At 48.5% G+C, this 19,813-nt stretch overlaps 1 long non-coding RNA gene across 3 annotated transcripts; it reads left to right on the forward strand.

Moving 5' to 3' along the window:
* Window positions 1-673: 673 nt before the first annotated feature.
* Window positions 674-12,883, forward strand: LOC148650097 (uncharacterized). Of its 3 annotated transcripts, none has more exons than XR_015926024.1 (4): window positions 674-1,380; window positions 2,200-2,341; window positions 11,023-11,162; window positions 11,555-12,883. It is a non-coding gene; the product is annotated as an uncharacterized LOC148650097 (long non-coding RNA). The 3 variants fall into 3 exon arrangements; XR_015926025.1 differs by having other exon boundaries at window positions 674-1,373; XR_015926023.1 differs by lacking the exon at window positions 674-1,380 and having other exon boundaries at window positions 1,454-2,341.
* Window positions 12,884-19,813: the final 6,930 nt, after the last annotated feature.

A 19,813-nucleotide genomic window follows, 5' to 3' on the forward strand; every position in this document is an offset into this window, starting at 1 on the left:
AATGGAGCTGTCCTGTCTGATCAATGAGTTACCCCCCCATCTGTAACCTTCCGTCAAGTAGGTACAGAAGTGTGGGGGTATCTGCAGTAAAAAATTAAATAAAACATTTGTATTTGGAGACCACGCACATTCTAGCACAGATACTCTTTAGCCTCACCTCTGGCTTGATAGAGCCATGCAGGTGTCTCTTAGTTCTGCCAGTGTCTCTGTTACTGTAAGTTGGCAGCCAGGGGTAGGATTCAGGGATTCAGATATGCGGAACATGATCCCAGCCAAGGGATATGGAATACAGAATCTGAGCCCCTATGGTGACATAACACCGAGTTTCCTGGAGTGCCGTAATCCGAGGAGGGTGATTCAGACCGGTGCTGACTTGCAGCTGTATGGAGGGCCCGATGCCTGTCCAGGAGTTAGGAACTGGGACTGTCCACCTGCTGTAGCCCGGGGGAATTAAGGTGAATGGAGACTCAGTCCTCGACAGAATTTAGAAATAGGTAATTATGTAATTTCAAAATTTAAATTCTCACAAGGGGAGAACCAAATAGGCCAAGCCAAATTCAATTATGCTGATTCTTTATGTGCATCTCAGGAGACTTTAAAAAAAATAATTACTTTTAATTTAAAAATTATTTTCATTTTTAATCTTCTCCTGGGCAGCGCATTGCGGATTTCGTGTTTCGGTCAAAGGAGATCTGGCAGAGCAGGGACGAGGGACGCAGCAGGACTGTACTGGTGCTGGTCAACCGAATCAGAGCCCACAACGCCCGCAGACCAGCCTGACACATCGTGTGCAAAATGATCGGACGCACGAATTGCAGTGCGAGAACGAAGGTGTTAAATCTGGACTTTTAAAAGTGTGGCTGTGCTGCGATGACGTCACACGTGTTGGTTATAAGGGGAATCGTAAAAATAAGGGTTTACTGGTACGGTTCAGCCGCCATTGGTTGTAAACGAGGGGAATTGCTGTAAATGACCACTTGGCATCGAAATAAGCTGTAACCGGAAAGCACGTAAAATATCTGGCCACCCTACAGAGGCCTCCAGCGCTGATGCCGGCTGCTACTGCTGCAGTAGTTTGCATCTTTTCTTCAGCGAGGACAGCCGCTGTGCTTTCTCCGCAGCCCGAATATTTCCAGGAGCGCGCTGACAAGCATCCTGCGACGGGAATCGGTTTAACTCGCACGGCCCCCGTGAGACACACGCATCGCCCCCCCCCCCCTCTTTCGACTCTGTTGGGTACAGTCTGAACCGTCACAGCGAGGAAGAAGCCGAAAAATTACTTTTTAGCACAGCCTATGTAGAGTTTTATGCATTCATTCCCCACTGTTTTTTTTTTTACTGTATTTCGCTATGGTGATTCACGAAGAAACAAGGTAACAGGTACAACGGCGCAGAGCCCTGCATCATTTTTGTACCAAGCACAGGGCGTCACGCTGATATCTATTAATTGACTTACGTAATGATAACCTTCCCTGGCGTGCGTGTTAAATTTGCATTAATTTGTACTTGTCACCGGCACTTTATTATAGCCTGGGTGACTGCTTTTTGTATTAACTACTGCGGCCTTGTAAACGATTCGCCAGGAGAATTGCATTGAACTTTGAGTATAGACTTAATTTCACCGTTAACTAACTATACAGTTGGGAGTACAATCATTTTCGCCTTAAACACTTTTTTCATAGATATTAAATGGCGGCGCACTTAGCTCTGAATGAGCGAAGGGACAGTTTTAACCTTACTGTGCTATCCTAACGGTTGTGTACAATAATCTCACCGGAAGTACTACATTGGTTTAGCTCAAATTAAATTGAGCCCTCTTCTTGGGGGTTAGGGGACTCGTTCTTAGACGTGTAACTATGAAAGCAATCAGTTTGTTTAATTGACTATTCAGGCTTAAACAATTGTGCCAGACCCACCCAGAGGAACTTTGTGTGAGACCCCCGATTTATGGAGAGCTGCTAGACCAGCCTGCTAGACGAGGGGCGTGCCCTCGAAGACGGGATTTGGGGACTTCTGGCCCTGAAGGGCGCCAGGAAGACTTTTTTTTATTCGTGGTCATTCCTTCGCTTGCTCCTGCTGTAATAAGTGCTCCAACGGCGTCGTCATTCTCATTTGCGACATTTTCTTTTTCTGCCTGCGGGAAACGCGCGGCCTTCTACCGTTGTCCTGGCATGCAAACGGCTTCTTTTTGTTTCTCAGAAAAGATTTGAATTTCTGGCACGGGCGAAGCTCGAGGAGCGGCGGGTAATCTGCAGTCTCGCCAGTTCTAACTAACCTCCGAGAGCACCGGCTTCGAGTTTGTCTGGGAAGCTGAAGCCCTCGGGGGGCCCTGTCATTTACGGTAAGAGAAAAGGGGGGACTTGGAAGCAGGGGGGCGTGCGAGAAGGCGGGCGAAAAAACAGGGAGAGAACCGGAGGGAGGCAGGGAGGGAGTTAAAACGTGACTGCAGGAAAGGAAGAGGCGGTGGAAGTCGAGGCAGAGCGCGAGAGGCGGGCTGGGAGAGAGAGGAGGGAGCGGGCGAGCGCGGCGTGTGTGTGGGCGATCGTGGAAAACAGGATGCGCTCTCACATTCACGGATCAGGGCGATTGTCCCGTGGCGACACGTTTCCGGGCAGCCCTTTTCAGCTCGCCCAGACTGTACTTGAGGAAATATTAATTTGACTTATGATCTCTGTGAGAGTGTAGCTTTTGTCATAAATAACCCTGCGGTGGCAGCAGTTGTGGGAAAAAGAAAGAGAATTTGAATCCCCGTACGGTAAATTGATAACGCATAGACAATAGCAGCTTTCCTGTAATTTCATCATCAATATCCACAAGGCTCCGAAAGGTACCGAAGGTATGCTACATGTCTGACGGGTAACTTAATCTTGAGATCCCAAATCAGTTTATACTGTTGGTCATTTTGCTTTCATCCAAACCTTACCAGCCGCCTTCTTTTTTTACTTTGTACTAGAGCGGCTTGTTTTTCACACACCTTTCCGTCGGACAGTCACAGTGACACGGACTAATCGGCCTATAATAAAGATGCCCTTGTCGATATCACTGCCTCATCCGTAATACAGAAAGCCGCCCACGTCTGCAGAGAATCGCAGCACCCCGGAAACACACGGCACTAGGCGGGGCCAGACGTGGGCTTCACCCTAGTCCGTAGCAGGACGCGTTGACACACACAGAGACAATTTAGGGTCCCAATTTAACCAAACCAGCATAACCTTGGAAGGAGAATTTATTTAGTCTCCGTTTTCAAATTGGGAAGCAGATATCTTTTAAATAAGGCCTTTTTCTGTCCCTTTCTGAATGGAAGTTTAGGATGGGTTAGCATTTTCTGTGATTTTGTTTCCCACAAATACTGTTACTCTGTATTTTAGCTGACTTTTTGTGTGGTTTGCTGTGGTTTTAGCACCTTCACTGTGCTGTACACTACCGTAGACAGATCTCAGGCTCGTCAAAGCACATGATTGCAAACAGTCCTTTGAAATGATGCGGTGGCTGGTATGGCCAAGGCCCTGTTCAATAACGCACTGTAATAATAATTGCATTTCTGTAGCTCTTTTCATCCCATAGCACCCAAAACACAGGTGGGGACCCACTTCTTCCAACACTGAAGTGCACAGTGGCTGTCCTGCATCAACAGCCCCACTGTACAATACTCTATGGAGGAATGAGAAATTGCTTGAGTTGCTTGAGTGCTATGTAGTAGGGGAAACGGGGATCTCCAAATCCCTTCTGCCTTGTGGATGACTCTGCTGCACTTGCACATGTCCCAAATTGTCAGCTTTGCTGACCTGTTGTGGTCAATATTAGAGACTTCCTGGTCGTGGGCCCAGCTTGTCCACTGACTCACTCTTTGTCACTGAGAGTCCATGTGCTTCATCCTGTTTGGGGAGGACAGCTGAAGTACTCATCCAGCACTGCTGAGCATGCTCCTCTCTGCTTGACAGCTTTTTCCAGATTGTGATATTATTATCTTTACCATATTAAAAACAGATATGCAATGTGACACATACTGACCCCTAAATGCAGTTGATGCGTGTCTGTGAAATGAGATCAGAAACTCCTAAGGGAGATAGTAAATTTCAGGCAGCATGGTGGAGCAGTGGCGAGCATTGCTGCCTCACAGCACTGGGGCCCTGGGTTCGATTCCTGGGGTGCTGTCTGTTCCTCACACAGTTCAAAGCCACACTGGTAGGTTAATTGGCTACTGGGAAAACTGGCCCTGGTGTGAGGGTGTGTCCTGTGATGGACTGGAGTCCAGGGGGTACCCTGCCGTGCACTCGTGGCGTGCTGAGATAGGCTCCGGCTCAGGCTCCCCCCCGCAACCCTCAAGTATCTAAAACGATTAGAAAATCGATAGCGAAATGTTAGCTTAACGGAGGTATGTGGCTTGGAGAGCTGTTGCTGGACTTTTACTGGAGAAGTATCCAAGATGGTAGTCCAACTTGAAACGCAGGCCGTATTGGTGTGACAGGCGGGTGTTCACCTGCAGCGAAGAGAAAGCAAATTAGCGCCGAGTATCGAAAGCACAGGGCGGGGCGCGCCCGGCGGAGGAGACCCGGCCGAAACTTTCTCTCGTCACACAGCTCTAGACTGAATTCCCCTCTCCCGGCCGTGCGGAAAGGGTCTCTCCCCGATTCCACAACTCGAACGATATTAATCACGATCAGTTAAAAGAAGACAGTTGTATCCAGTTACGTCTGGTTGCCAATATGAATAAGCTGCCGTTTGTGTTTTAATTTATTGTGTCTAGTCATTTTTTTTATGTTCTTCTACGACTGCCAGCACAAGACAGTTACCGAGTCATTGCGAAAGTATGATAGAGCACTTTTTTTTTCAAAGAGAACAAAACCGTACCGTTCTTCCGGCTTTCAAAAACAAAGCGCCGTAAGAGCATTGAACACCCGAGAATCGAAGACGACAGACAGGAAAATATGCTTTCTCCACCTCTCTCTCTCTTTCTCGGGTGATTTTTTTAAAATTTCTTGGCGGTTTGGCCTAGTCAGAGGAGTGCTAACGACAGCTACACCCTCACTGCAGCCAGCTTTTTTGATCGCTGACACGTTTTTTAACGCGCATCATTGGCGAACACCGGGCCCCTAAATTCTAGCCAAACGGCCTTTCCTGTTCTCGGCAGCCTCGGATTTCCATGTTAAGACGCGAAGGGGACTTCACGTTCGATCGCCTTTTAGAGAAGCAAAAGTCACACTCAGGTTAAGCCAGGACGCGAGTCCCTCACCTATTGCTGTTTCCACACCGCTTGCTGATTTTGCACAGAACGGGTCTCCCAACCTCAAACCCTCCTAGTTTGTCTTCCAGTCACAGGGTGATTAATTAAACGATTAATTAACGAATTGATTCATTCATAATCCCTTAAAGAGGCGAATTGGTTTTCTATTTTGGATCCGAGGGAAAGTTTGAAATTTGGTTTTGAAAAAGAAACGTGGTGGTGTTTCTAATTGGCCTCAACTCCGTACCAGTTTCTGGGTTTCAGAACTCTCCCCGTTCAGGGGTGAGCTGAGACATAACCATCTCCTCGGGCGGAAACGAGGAAGCAAGGTCTTAATAAGCACACCGATGGGGGAAGTTGGAGAGGGCCTGAGCACAGAAACAGGTTGGGGGAAAAAAAAGTCCATAAATAAGCAAGAGGTTGAATTGAAGGCACCGGTTCGCACCGGTGATTAAGAGCTCGGTTGGAATGAAAACAGGGAGTCCCAAATGCCCCCCCTCCAAACAAGGAACAGGATTAGGATCGAGGTATCTCCAGGCTATAGAAATTCCCTGCTGAGCCCCAGGATTCATGCAGCCTTGTCTGTCACAGGCAGAAACACTTTTCGGGGTGTCAGTGAAGAAGCGGCGAGGAAGACCACTTGGGTCAATCAGACTAGATGGACCGTGAAGCACAGAACCAAGCGAAATCAAAAGGGTGGTGTTAAACGACACATAATCCAAGCCGAGGAAATGCCTGGTTCTGCTGCAGCATTTTGGTCCCGGACCTGAGCTATGAATCTCGGAGAGTGCGTCTGTAACACCTGCCTTCTTCATAGATCGCTCTGTGCGCCTCCCTTTTTTCTGTGTTAGTTGTTTTTCTAATTAATTTCACACAGCACCTTAACGTACTCACACCAAACGGGGGGAAGAGGGCTTCTGTAAAAATGTTGGCGGCTTTGAACAACTATGCGGCGGGTGTCTGTAAGCCCTGTTAATAGGCTGGCGCTGTTAGGGGCTACAGTGCGCTCGCCCGGGCTCAGATCTGTGCGGGAAGTGCCTGAGACGACCCGGGGAACGTCGCACGCTTCACAAAACCGGAGAAAGGATACAAATACGTGATTTCCTGGAAGCACATGGATTAAAAAAAAAAAAGATGCGATACGCCCCACTTGGCGGAAGCCTTTTTTTTTTTAAATCGGTGATGCCAAGCAGACGCAGAAGGCTTTCTGTGTTAAATATTTCCTGCTGTGCTTGTTGACTTGGGAGGAGAGGGTTAGGGTTAAACTTCTGTCCAGGGGGTCCCCAGGAACGGATGACTTCCTCTCCCCGTGTCTGATGGGTCATGAAATCAGCACGCCCACCCTGTGGACCTGGCCTGACAGCGCGGAGAGGTTTTTAGTTATGCTCAAACTTCAGTTTTACATTTAATTCGGGGATCCTTACTGACAGAGGTGTCTTGAAAAGGGGTCCCCCGAAAGGAAATCCTGTCGGTAGAGCCTCGTGGGAAAACCTGTTCCTTGAAACAAATCCTCTTCTTTTTTTGTTTTTAAAGCTGCAAATGCAAACACTTTGCTTGTGTTCTGTGAGCCCAGGTTTCGAGATATGTAAAATGTTCCAAAACCAAGACAATAACAATCAGCTTAGGCCACACAACACCCCCCCAGAAAAAACCCACACGCGCATGTGCAGAATCTTTCCCTGAGGGGCATCGCTGATGAATACCTGTCCAAGGACCCCTAAAATAAACTTGTCTGGTTCTGACAGGAAGTGCTGGGCGTTCGTGAGCTGACCAAGTGGGAACCTCACCCCCCACCCGCCACCCCCCAGTGACCAGCACCATGGCTCCGAGCTCCTATCAACAATGTAAAGTCAGTGCCAGGGAAGGGAGTTCCCAAGCTCCAGGCACCCACCACGATGCCAGCATCTTTTTAGCTGCAGTGAGAAAAGCCAATCAGATCCCTTTCTGCTGTTGCAGGGGAGCTCAGATCAGAGTTTTGAGCACTTAGCATGATCCCTGGGAGGAGATTAAAGAGTATCCATTCAGGGTCTCAGGTGAGCTGGAGTCTATCCCAGCAAGCAGTGGGCACAAGGCAAGATATACCCTGGATGGGACGCCAGTCCATCACAGGCAAGGAATATGCTTGTTTTGCAAAGAGGACAAAGAAGAGGAGAACAATAGCTTTGTTTTTGATCCAATATAGGGGAGGGGGGCTTGACATTTATCCCACATCACGGCAGCCCACAGTTCTGAAAGCCCTGCTGCTCGACAGCACTTGTTGTCCTCCAGCTTGGCCTTCTGTCAGAGAGCTACAAGCGGGCAGCACTGGTGACTCATCCTAGTCCACGGCTCCATGCTAATTAGAGGTCAGCCTTCCAAACAAATTTGGTGACCTTCAGTCGGCCCCCAAACTCGGTCTGGTCAGGGCTGAGTCCTGTTAACCAAACTTCAAAGACCCCCCATCCCAGCATGGGTTACTCTGATGAGGTCATCAGCCATTCAGTGGGACTGGGGCCTATTTAAGGGCCTGTTTTTGTCGTGGTCTCAAAAGGTCTGATCTTATAGGACACAGGGACTTTTTTTGTGGCTGGGACTGAGGCAGAAAAGAAACAAGAGCATGTAGGAGTCATCCTCACATGACTTTGAGTGTATTTTGACCTTCTAATTCTGCTTGACAGTAATCACATTGTGCCTGTGTTCGAGAAACACTGGTCAATTAGGTGTATTCTTGTATATGTATATCACAAGGAGGACATCATATACAGTCATAATATATTAGCAGGGAACAGATGATCACATCTATCAGGATCAGACTTGAAATGACTGCTCCAGATGTTGAATTGCAGTCAGATGCCAGAATCTTCTTTTTTCCCGTCTTGCAGTTTCTATGCACACCCATGATCAAGCCTGTATTACCTTAGTCATGCAGATGACCTAATCAGAAAAGGAGAAATTAAGAACAGGAAATGATCAGGAAATGTTGTGGAATCATCACGCTGGGATCTTTTTCATTTTGATCCAACTAATCCAGAAGCCCGCTTCTCGAGAGTTGAATGAAAGCGTGGATGCCATCAACACCAGTCGTCACAGCTCCGCAGTAGATGTGAATGGTGCTTCAGTGATTCCCTGGTACTTCTTGGCGACTTTTGTTACTTTTAATTTTTCTGAACCCGTCAGCCAATGCCTGCTTACCATTGTGGCTGCCTGATCTAACACAACAGCCAGGTCCATTTCCGCCCTCAGCAATCAGAAGCACAAACTCCTAGCCCACCGGGAAGAAGGTCAGGTTTGCTACTACTTACTTGTCTTTCCCTGTAAAGTGCCCCAGTGTGTTTTAGTGGACAGAGCAATTCCATGATACACAGCATTCTCTAATATTTTGGTAGGGCTGTGTGTTATGACTAAGACCGTAGAGGGCAAAGAAACAAGACCTGTTTTCTGGTCATGTCTGTTTCACCGTGCCACCTGCCCCAGGCCTGTCCTGCTCCAGTTCTTACTGTCCAGTTCCAATGTCTCTTTTTCTGAGAACCTTACAGACCGGACCTGTCTGAGTCAGGACTGGTTTCAAGAACAGATCAGCCAGAAATAAAAAAAGGGTTAAACTTTAAACTCGCCACCCTCCTACCCGAAATTGCGCGCTGTGTTACTGGTATTACTGCCGTTACCGTCCTGGGCAGGCAGATCCCAGACTTGTTTTTAAAAAGGCAGATTGTGGTTGTCTGACAAAGAGAACAGAAAAGTCTCACTGTGGTACAAAGGCTTTAAGTTGATTGCAGAACTGTGAGCAAGATCACAGGTTAAGACAGTGCAGGTATTGTGTGTTTAATGGATGGAAATGGAGAAAAATATCGGATTTGCATCGTGGGGGTGAAAAGATATGGGTGGCATGGAGGTGCAGTGGTCCGCGTTGCTGCTTTCCCGCACTGTGGCTCTGGGTTCAATTCCCCAGGTGTTATCTGTGTGGAGTTTGCAAGTTCTCCCCTTGTTTGCATGGGTTTCCTCCAAGTGCTGCAGTTCCTCCCACTGTCCAGAGACATACTGGTAGGGTCAGTCCTGGTGTGAGTGTGTGTATCTATGTTTGTGTCTGTCTGCCCTGTGATGGGCAGGTGTCCTGTCCAGGGTGTGTACCCCACCTTGCCACGCATTGCCTGCTGGGATAGGCTCTGGCTCCCCTGCTATCTTGAATCCGATGGAGCGGTTAGAAAATGGGTGGGTGGAAAAGAAACATTCAGTTCAATTTCTTCTCGCTCTGCCTTCGATGTTAATCAGTGAGCAAAGCAAGTGTGAAATACGGGGCACTCGCAGCTACAGCGAGTTACAGTGCATAGTCACAGCTCGATAAAAAAAACAAAAAGATATATAATGTCTTCCACCTGTCCAGATGTTGTGTTTCTGCAGCTTCTTCTGTCCCTCACCTAGATTATTGCAATGAAGAACCCTAACCAGGAGAAGTTCCCCGGAAACATCAGTTTCGTCTCCCTACATTGCTGTACTGTATGTCACACACAGTGCAGCCTCTGGCGTGGGGTTCAGCGAGTCCTCTTTGGCGAAGCAGTCAGCGGTGGCCGGGACTCATGGGGGAGAATCCAGGAATTCATGTTTCTCTGTGCCCTGCTTGTCCGGGAGCAGTGAGTCAGGTAGCTGAGCTGCATGTCCTGAGGATCTCTCCCTAACGAACCAGGAAGCGCAGGCTGGTTACCGCGGGTCGCCCAGCGAGCGCCCGCGGGTGCATCCTGCCTTCATTATTCCGCGGCCCGCGGGAGTCGCCGACTGTAATCGCTTTAATGAAGGTGCTCCTAATTAGGTTCCGTGTGGCCGGGGGTTAATTGTCAGTAGCCCAGTGGCGGACGGAGACCTTTCCGGAAAGGCACACGTAGCCTGGAAACGAGCATCGCGGGGCCGCGGGGGAGCGTTTCTCCAGATCGCCGGTCCGACCGGCAGGCTTGTTAAGGGCCGCCACAGGGCAAGTACGAGAGTCCCGGTCGAGATGGCTGTAATTCTTCATCCTCAGCGGCTCGTCTGCCAGCTCTTCTGTTTAAGACTTCTTGAGTTGGCAGTCGATCTGTGTATAAGGAAAGACGTTCCACATTTCTGTCCCTTACTATGTAGTGCCATATATGCTGATATGCTTTACCACATTATTTATATATATGATGTATACAAGCACATAAAAAAGACATCCAGCCATGGCTTGGTAGCTTGTGTCAGACTCCCACAACTCTTTGTGTAAAGCCTTTTCTCCTGTTCTCTAAGTGCCCTTAGTGCAAAACATCAACTGTGAAAGAGTCATGATGCTTTTTGATGCTTTTGGAACGGAAGCCTTTGGGAATTCTGTTCCAGGCCTCTCCCTGGACTGAAAATAGCCCCAGCGGTGTCAATTAAACTTACCTCCGACTCCTCGTGCATGTGGATGTCCTGATGCTCTGTGTGGTTTTGTTCCTTTGTGCACACGCATTAAAGAACATTGTTTTAAAAGGTTTAACAAAAATGGTCAGAACAGGAAAGCAAATTGAGCTCACTGACCATACAAAGCCTTTTTTTGCCTGTACTGTATATGCCGTGCCCTTGCCTCCTTCAAAGCTTTAAAAGCTAAAACATCGCTTTTTTATGTATGCTTCTTAAGTACAGTGTAACCCAGGTTGCTTAAATTAAATGACCTTGGTATATACGCAACTGTTAAATAAAAAGCGGTTACAAATTTACACGCCTGACAAACTGAATTTCACTCAGCCGTTTTTCCTGTCGCTGAGTGAGTTGCCGGAATTTGTAACTCTATGCTCTAAACCCTTGTTACTGCTTCTGTCTCCTGTATGTCCTAGCTGGAGCCATGAGGTCAACAGAGAGGCACTTATGGAAGGTCACAGGTCACCTGGCAGGAAGTGATGTCACAGAGGATAAAGGCTGGCAATTCCAGGGAAACACATTTTCCTAAAACACATTTACTCACATTTTTAGGCTGGTGAGTAACCAACCTCTGATTCACGCACGCACACACACACGTGGAAACCCAAACTGCAAGGCAAATGCGCACACAAACACAAGTAGAGACGATGCCCAGACGTGATTGAGACTGGTCTGTGCGAAACAAGGTGATCAATCTCAGATCTTTTTGAGCAGGGTTCTTTGGCCAAATAGGAGAAGCAAAATTTGGAGAAAAGAAAGAATCCAATCCATTAATGGAAGATCACAGGGTTCTTTTTGCATAGGCTGGTCATACGATGCTTTGTGAGTATATTTGTTTAAGTTACGCAGTTGATGGTGCGATCGCCCACTTCATAAAGCAGTGCGAGTTTGCTTCTGCCGTCTTCATTGTTTATGTAAAAAGTAACGCAACCCTTTCTTTTTTTCCAGGGCTAGCTGACAAAGCACAGACACCCCTTCCTTAGAAGCTGCAGAAAAGGCAACTCCATGATGGGAAAAACAGAGGCAGGGGAGGGGTTCTAACAGAATCCAGTGCAGGAGCAAGAAGAATCGTTTAGTTTGATCTCAGAAAATTTCATCACACCTCCCAGCAGTTTGAATTTTTAAAAATGGCTTTCAGAAGCACCATTCCCCACGAATGCACACAAGCCCCAAAGGAGAGAGAAAGATCTTTATTTTTTTTCAGCTTGCCAGCCACTGTAGGTCATGCACAGGTCACTGGCCAGCACAGACTGCAGCCTGTGTGGATCTTGTGCAAGAAGGAGCAGCGAGGTCGCCCAGAGGTCGGAGAGGTGTGGTGCTGGGGAGGGTGCTTCGCAGCTGGGGGGGCAGGAGGGAGGGGGCATGGGGCAGTAGTGGGAGAGTTCTTGTGCAGTCATTGCCTATCCAGACCTCTCTGACCTTCAGAGCACCCTGCCTGGAGTGGAAGGAGGTGGGAGGTTTTACAGAAGGGCTGAATATGGCTGCCATCTCTCAGGGGGGGGGGGTTAGGGGGGTAACTCAGGATGGCCACAAGGCAGGCCAAATTTCTCTGCAGGCTCCTGGCTCCTTAAAAAAACAAGAGTTATCAAGCTATGAATGATCAGGGAGCAAGTTTTATTTGAAATGGAGGTTACTGAGTGCCGGTGGCCTTAGCTGAACTTCATGTATTATGTGTCTGCCTCTCTTTAGTTTTTCACTTCTGCTGGGGGTGATTTCTGAAGGCTGTGTGTAGGTGACAAGTAGAGTAACAATCAAGGAGGCCTATTGAATGGTTAATTAGCTAATTGGATCAGGGGATCTATTCCAGCCATTTCTAGAAGGAATCCAGGGTATCGGCTTCAACAACATAGCTCAGTCAGCTGTTCCACACCCCCACCACCCTTTGTGTAAAGAAGTACCTCTGACACTCAGTTTAAGGTGCACTTCCCTGTAGTTTCCACTGCTGCCCTCAGGTTTGTGTTGCACTACTGATTCTGAAGAAATCCATCAGGATTTTTCAGTGCCCTGTCAGATTTTGAATTTAGAGGATGAAGAAACAGCATACAAGCACATACAGGGAGATAACGGTTTGCATTTTTTTAAAGTAATACTTAATGAGTCAACCCAATCCAGGACTGTAGCTACTTAAGCCACAATGTTTACCCAGGGCTCGTCCAGCTGGCAGTCTGCTGGCAGTCTGTCCCGTTGTCCTGTCTGTGAAAACAGCCTCTGCACAGCTTCCAGCAGTGGCGCTTGTGTTTGTAAACAGTAAAAAAAAAATAAAGAAAAAACCGTCAACCACGCCTTCGATGAATTTCCACATTTCCCGTGCGTGGCGGTCTCTTCCTCTCTCTCTCGCTCTCTCTGGTTTTCTGTTTTGCTTGGTGATGACAGGGGAGGCAGCAGAAGCATGCGGAAACACGGCGCGGCGGCGGTGGAGGCCGGCTCCGGCCTGCTGCAGTCTCCGGCAGACGCGCAGATGCGCGCAGCAGCGGCTGAAACTCGCTTTCCCTCTTTCCCTCGGCCCAGGGGCAGCCGAGCCCTTCCCCCTCCCTAAGTTTCAAGAGCTGCCAGACTGGAACCAGCTAGAAGAGCCGGAGCATAACCTTTCTGACCTTTGACCCGCCGAATCTCGTTCCTAAGCAGGGCGTGGTGAGCCCCAGCAGGCTGTCAGCTGTGTTCTTTGAAGAAGTGGCCTCGCCCTGGACAGCCATTCTGCATGGCTGTAATTCGCTCCATAGGACACTGGGCTTCCTGACTTCCACTTCCTGATCTGACCTCTCCTGCTTCTGCCCTCTGCTCCTTCAGCCTGCCCTACCTCCCACCTCGTCACTGGGGGTAACCTGTTCCATTAACACTGTTGCACCATCGCAGAAGCAAACTGATCCCATGATCTCGTCCAGCCGCCTCCTGAAAGAACCCAGAGTATCGGCTTCGGCAGCATGGCTTTGGAGCTTGTTCCCCCCTCCCACCACCCTTTGTACAAAGAGGTGCTTGTAAGTTGGTAGAACCTCCCATTACATGACACCCGCATACATGATTGACATGATTTCACCTTGGATAAAGATATCACTGCTGTGGCCTGGCACCCCGCCCAGGGTGTGTCCTACCTTGTGCCCATTGCTTGCTGGGATAGGCTCTGGCTGGATAAGAGACCTGGATAAAAGCAATTAGAAGATGCATGTATGGATAAAGACATCAGCCAATATGAACACATCGGAACCATTGAAATTGTTTTTTAATTTTCCTCCGTTGTGTGTTTTTGTTGCTAGGATATGCACAGAGGATCCAGCAGTCTTTTGCCCTTCACATGCACCAGCCCATGTGGAATATATTGTGCCTTCACCCTGTCACTCCAGACGCCTCAGCTGGAATTTCTGAGATCATGGTTTTTAGAGATTCCTTTTTCCTTTATGATCGTTATTTCCATGGAAATACATTTGGAACCGAGAACAGGAGGCACGTGTTTACCCAGAGGGTGGTGGGAGTGGGGAACAAGCTCCCCAGCCATGTTGTTGAAGCTGATACCCTGGCTTCTTTGAGGACAGAGCTGGATGAGATCCTAAGTGCTAAGGATGCCTCATGGGCTAAATGGCCCCTCGTTTATAACCAAGCTTATGCTCTTATATAGGCACTCTAGCGATCGCATGGGACTGCTGCTGCAGCCTGCAGAATAAAATGAGCATGCGAGGAAAAAAAAACATTCGGAAAAACCATCCTTTTATTCTTCAAGACCAAAGTTACCGGGGGGAAACTGAAGACCCCGGAAACGGGTTTTCTTTGTCTCATTTCTTTTATTTTACTAATCTACGGAGTCTTGTACAAATCTGCACCAGCCGAGTACGTTAAACCTGGAACGACGTTACTTCCCACAGACTCGTTTCCCGGGAGCGCTGGAGGGCGTGGCGCCTCGCCTTCCGAGAAACGCCCTTTCCGACTGAACTGCCAGCGCAGAGGCGACTTAAATTAGTCTGTAAGGGAGCAGTGCCCCCATTCTCGTCGGCCCCCGCCCCTCTGCGACTCTTCCCGTCCGGGTTTATAGGACTGACAAGAACACTGTTTACAGTAAATCGTAAGACTTGGCTATCGCCTCCTTACCGCACTGCCCTCACCTTTGAAAGAAACCGTTTGAAAGAATCGCTTCGACTCTGAGCGCGCGTTAAAGAAAGAGAGAAAGCCGAGGCCAGGTTGTGTGACACAGCGTGTGAAAGTGAAGAGGCGGACGGGGGTATATTTAGACGCGCAGGCTAGCGATGCAAGCCAGGCGCTAGCTCCAATCTGAGAGCCCTCTTCTCCTTTCAGTCAGCCGGTGCGCTTCCAGGAAAGATGACGAGAGGCAGCATCGAGAAGTTGCCTTATGGGAAACAGAAATGACCTGATTGCACCAGCCGCAGTTGTTGGATTCCAGAATTGCAACCTGTTATCTGTACTTTTAATGTGCAACAGGTCTTTTTCTGTTCTTTGTGTGCCATTCAAGAGTCACGATGTACACATAACTAAACGTTTCTGAATCCATAATGGCAGGGGAACTAAATGAGTGATGCACCAAACTTTCTTGTCCACAGAGAAACGGGGTGTAACACAGATAATCTTCCTCCCCTTCATTATTCCACAGATGTTTTCAGGAAAAATACAAAAGTAAAAGGTTTAGGTCAATGCTGGGCAAGGATTCAGACACTTTTGCAATGTTGACCAATTAAGCCTTTAATTGCTGTACTTAAACCATTAAGAGATCAGAATAGAATTAAATCCAGGAGATCTTGTGGGAGTGACTGCCATTGATTTCTTACCAAACCAGATCTTGATAGTGCTACAGCTTAGTAAGAAGTAACTGCTTATAAAAACTCTTTCAGTATCCTTGCTATGCTATATGATTGTTATGTTCTTAATCGTAATAAATGATGCACATTTTCCCAATGCATTATTAATAGATGTTTGAGTGAGATTTTTGACATCGCTAGACCTTGATAGTATAATTAAGGAAATGTGTATTGAAAGGTTCTAATGCATCACTAGACTAAAGACTAACCCTCCCCAGACAGGAAAACACAATCACTGCACTGGAGCCTGAGACTAAACTGATAAAAACCAGTGTTACACACATTGCTTATGACGTGAGAGTAAAGGAGTCATATAAAAGACGGGAGGTAACAGTAAGGATCCAGCCTGCTTCTGGGGCGCCTCAATCAGGAAGCCCTTAACCCCCTGGGGTCCCCTCTCCCAGCCCTCCTCCCCTCCACCCTAAGAGCAAGGCTGCTTTCCAAGTGCTTTTCTAGTCTTCTTTCGAGAGCAGCTCTCTTGCTGCAAAGCAGGTTAGACCTCCTGCCCATGCAGCAGGTCTGTGGTTTTGTGACACAAGAAAAAAGCACACTCATTCTGTCAAACCTCAGAGCCCCCACCACAGTGTCACTCATACAAACACCAGCTTTTTCATTCTGAACCAAAGCAAGAGAAACAAAAAAAGAAAGAAGTTTCTCATTTTCACACAGAGAAGGCCTGCCGGTTTCAACCAGAGTCTGCAGGCCCGGCCTGTCATGCCTCTTGCTTTCTTTCTGGCTTGTTTGTGTAATAATCTGGTGACTTGTTTTCCATTCCCCCCCCAATGCATCAGCTCAGAGCTGTGCTGAAGTGCCTGCAGTTCACGATTCTTTAAATCCCTAAACGATCTAGGTTCGTCTAAAGATTTCCCTGAGCCCAAGTGACGAGAGTTTGTCCAAATGATGGCCTGCCTTTCTACAGAAGAAATGCCTTTTGCACGAAGCAGGTGTGCTCGGTGGAGCAGTCGATCTTTCAATGGATTGTTCGTGGTGAACGGCAGCTTTAAAGCCAGCAGCCATATCACAGCCAACTCACAGCTGGCAACCCACTGAAGCTCAGCAGGTGTGAGCCTGGTCAGTACCTGGATGGGAGACCTCATGGGAAAAACTAAGGTTGCTGCTGGAAGAGGTGTTAGTGGGGCCAGCAGGGGGCACTCACCCTGCAGTCCATGTGGGTCCTAATGCCCCAGTATAGTGATGGGGACACTATACTGTAAACAGGTGCTATCCTTCGGATGAGACATAAAACCAAGGTCCTGACTCTCTGCGGTCATTAAAAATCCCAGGTTTCGTTTCTCAAAAAGAGTAGGGGTGTTACCCCGGCGTCCTGGCCAAATTTCCCATTGGCCCTTATCACTCATGGCCTCCTAATAATCCCCCTCTATGAATTGGCTACATTACTGTGCTCTCCTCCCCACTGATAGCTGGTGTGTGGTGAGCGTTCTGGCGCACTGTGGCTGCCGTCGCATCATCCAGGTGGGGCTGCACATTGGTGGCGGTGGAGGATCACCATTACCTGTAAAGCGCTTTGAGTGGAGTGTCCAAAAAAGCGCTAAAGAAGTGTCAGCAATTATTATTATTATTAAAACTCTTTCACAAGACAGGTCCTGGCTGGGAATCAGAGCTTCCAATCCTGGTGCTGGAGGGTTGGTGTGTCTGCAGAGTTTCTGGGTCTTTTTAAAGCTGCAGCACTTCAGAGAAGCTGTTAAATTGGGCCAATGAATGTTCTGTTAAAATATCTACATATAAAGTTATACATCTAACTCTAATAAATGTTAGGAGTGGTGATGAGCTCTCCAGGATGTCGGAATGCTATTGACTGCAGCAGAGTTCCCATTCTCACGAGAAGTAGAAATGTGTGATCTACAAAGCCTTTTCAGCTCATGCCGGGCGCTTTGCTGCAGATGCAGATATCGTTTCCTGTCTGATGAGACTGCATCCCCCCCCACCCCAAACCACCACCACTCAGTCTTCATGTCAACCACATCTATGAGAGGCGCTCTCTCTTTCTCTCTTCCACTCACTGCTTCAAGACCTCCCGACTCTCTGCCATCGCGGCTCAGCCGCTCTCTGCACACTAAGGCCTGTCTGCGAGCTCCCCTGAGCCAGCAGCACCTAGCAAGCCAAGGTGCTTTCTCTCTGCACAAGCTGTGCCACTAGTGATCGGGCTCCCTGCTCCCCCTGCAGAAAGCCATACTGTGTGTTTAGGTTAAGGAAGATCGGCACCAATACAGTGCAGATGCACCACAGTGAAGTGGTCAACAGAGACTCTGTCTCCGGGGGTTGGCAGTGGGGAGAGGTTTTATTTCCCAGGCCCCTTTAACTCTGAATGCTAACCCGAGGACGGGGAAGTTTGTCATCCTTCATGTCTCACCAGGAAGTCTTAAAGGGGAGGTTGCTAGTTTTCCCTCGACTTCTCTTCTGATGTAAAACTCCCCCTCTGTGTGTGATTCATCCTTCTGCATCTTCTAGGCCTTTCTTCTCGTCCTCGTCGCCTATCGCAGGGGGCTGCCTCTGGTCCTGGTTGGACTGCCACTTCCTGTGTCCAGCTACCCAACCATAGTAGACGTGGAACTGCCCCAGACTCGGAGAGAAACTGATCACTTGTTTCTTTGCTTATTTTTCCTATTGTTGCCACCCAGTTCGCAATCACCGGCTGTGCCCTTGTGTCCTGGCTGGCGGCTACCACTGTCGTGGCTACACAGAGAGTTTGGGGATGGGCAGACATGCTCCTCTGACCCGCCCACCCGCTGAAAGAACGGCTAGCCCTGATTGGTGGAATGGTCAGGCCCTCGTGATGTCACAGGAAGCCCGTGGGAGACAGGCAAGTTGCTCCTTTGTCCCGAGCCGATGACTCCCAACCCTGCCACTAGGTGGTGTTCTTCCAGCTGAGTGCTGTCACTTGGGGAATCAAAGTCGCAGATGGCCGGTGACCCGAGTCGCAGATGGCCGGTGACCCGAGTCAGGTTAATAATAATAATAATAATTGCTTACACTTATATAGCGCTTTTCTGGACACTCCACTCAAAGCGCTTTACAGGTAATGGGGACTCCCCTCCACCACCACCAATGTGCAGCATCCACCTGGATGATGCGACGGCAGCCATAGTGCGCCAGAACGCTCACCACACATCAGCTATCAGTGGGGAGGAGAGCAGAGTAATGTAGCCAATTCATAGAGGGGGATTATTAGGAGGCCATGATTAGTAAGGGCCAATTGGAAATTTGGCCAGGACACCGGGGTTACACCCCTACTCTTTTCGAGAAGCGCCCTGGGATTTTTAATGACCACAGAGAGTCAGGACCTCGGTTTTACGTCTCATCCGAAGGACGGCGCCTGTTTACAGTATAGTGTCCCCGTCACTATACTGGGGCATTAGGACCCAATTGGACTGCAGGGTGAGCGCCCCCTGCTGGCCCCACTAACACCTCTTCCAGCAGCAACCTTAGTTTTTCCCAGGAGGTCTCCCATCCAGGTACTGACCAGGCTCACACCTGCTTAGCTTCAGTGGGTTGCCAGTTGTGAGTTGCAGGGTGATATGGCTGCTGGCTATAGATAATTAGGTTAGAATTCGATTTTCTTTTTGAGCCACTCGAAAGCCCAGTGGTGTTTGAATATATTCATTGGCTCAGTTTTGTGGTTGGCTAAGGCCAAGAGCCGGATTTTGGTGTTCATGGCCTTGGGCACTTTCATTCCGAAATGTGCAAAAAGAGGGGTAAACGCCAGATGAATCACGTCGATTGACACGATGCACTTTAAACTATTCACACGCTAAACCCTGTGATTGCTGGAGCGAGTGGAGCGACCATCACTTCGATACTTCTAGTTTCCAGAACAGCCGCTAGTCACCTAGTGACACGCCCCATACTCTCCCTCGCAAACACCGTTACATTCCCAAACACTGTTTCACAATCTCATTCCTAACTGAACCCATCACATTCCCACATGCACCAGATCCCACAAATTCTCACTCCTGGACCAATTATGCAACCACGTCCCTTTCCCTTCAGTATTTCAAGTTCCCTCACACACCAACCCATGCTCACTATTGAGAAGCCTCCTGAAGTATTCTTGTGTGTGGGTTTCTAACTTTTTTTGTTTGACTGATCTCCTGGTTCCTAATCTTTGCCCCTGCCTTTTTGACCATGCTCTTTGGATTTTGTTTTTTGGGTTATGTTTCTTGGATTTCCCTGGTTACCCCACTCATTGCTTCTCCAATTGACCAAGCCCCTGGATTACATGTTTTGGGTTGTCCCAGTGCTACTCCACATTCTGCAGGGCTCACGGTTATGCATAAGGATCCTCCTACTCTACCTATCGGTTCCCTGTTACCTAGAGTCAATTGCAAGCATGTTGCAGCGTGTTTTTCTTGTTGGTTGCTAGTTTCCCTCCTTAAACCTTAGACCTTAG

Source organism: Lepisosteus platostomus, chromosome 13, assembly GCF_059453375.1.
Source record: "Lepisosteus platostomus isolate fLepPlt1 chromosome 13, fLepPlt1.hap1, whole genome shotgun sequence".
Classification (NCBI taxonomy): domain Eukaryota; kingdom Metazoa; phylum Chordata; class Actinopteri; order Semionotiformes; family Lepisosteidae; genus Lepisosteus; species Lepisosteus platostomus.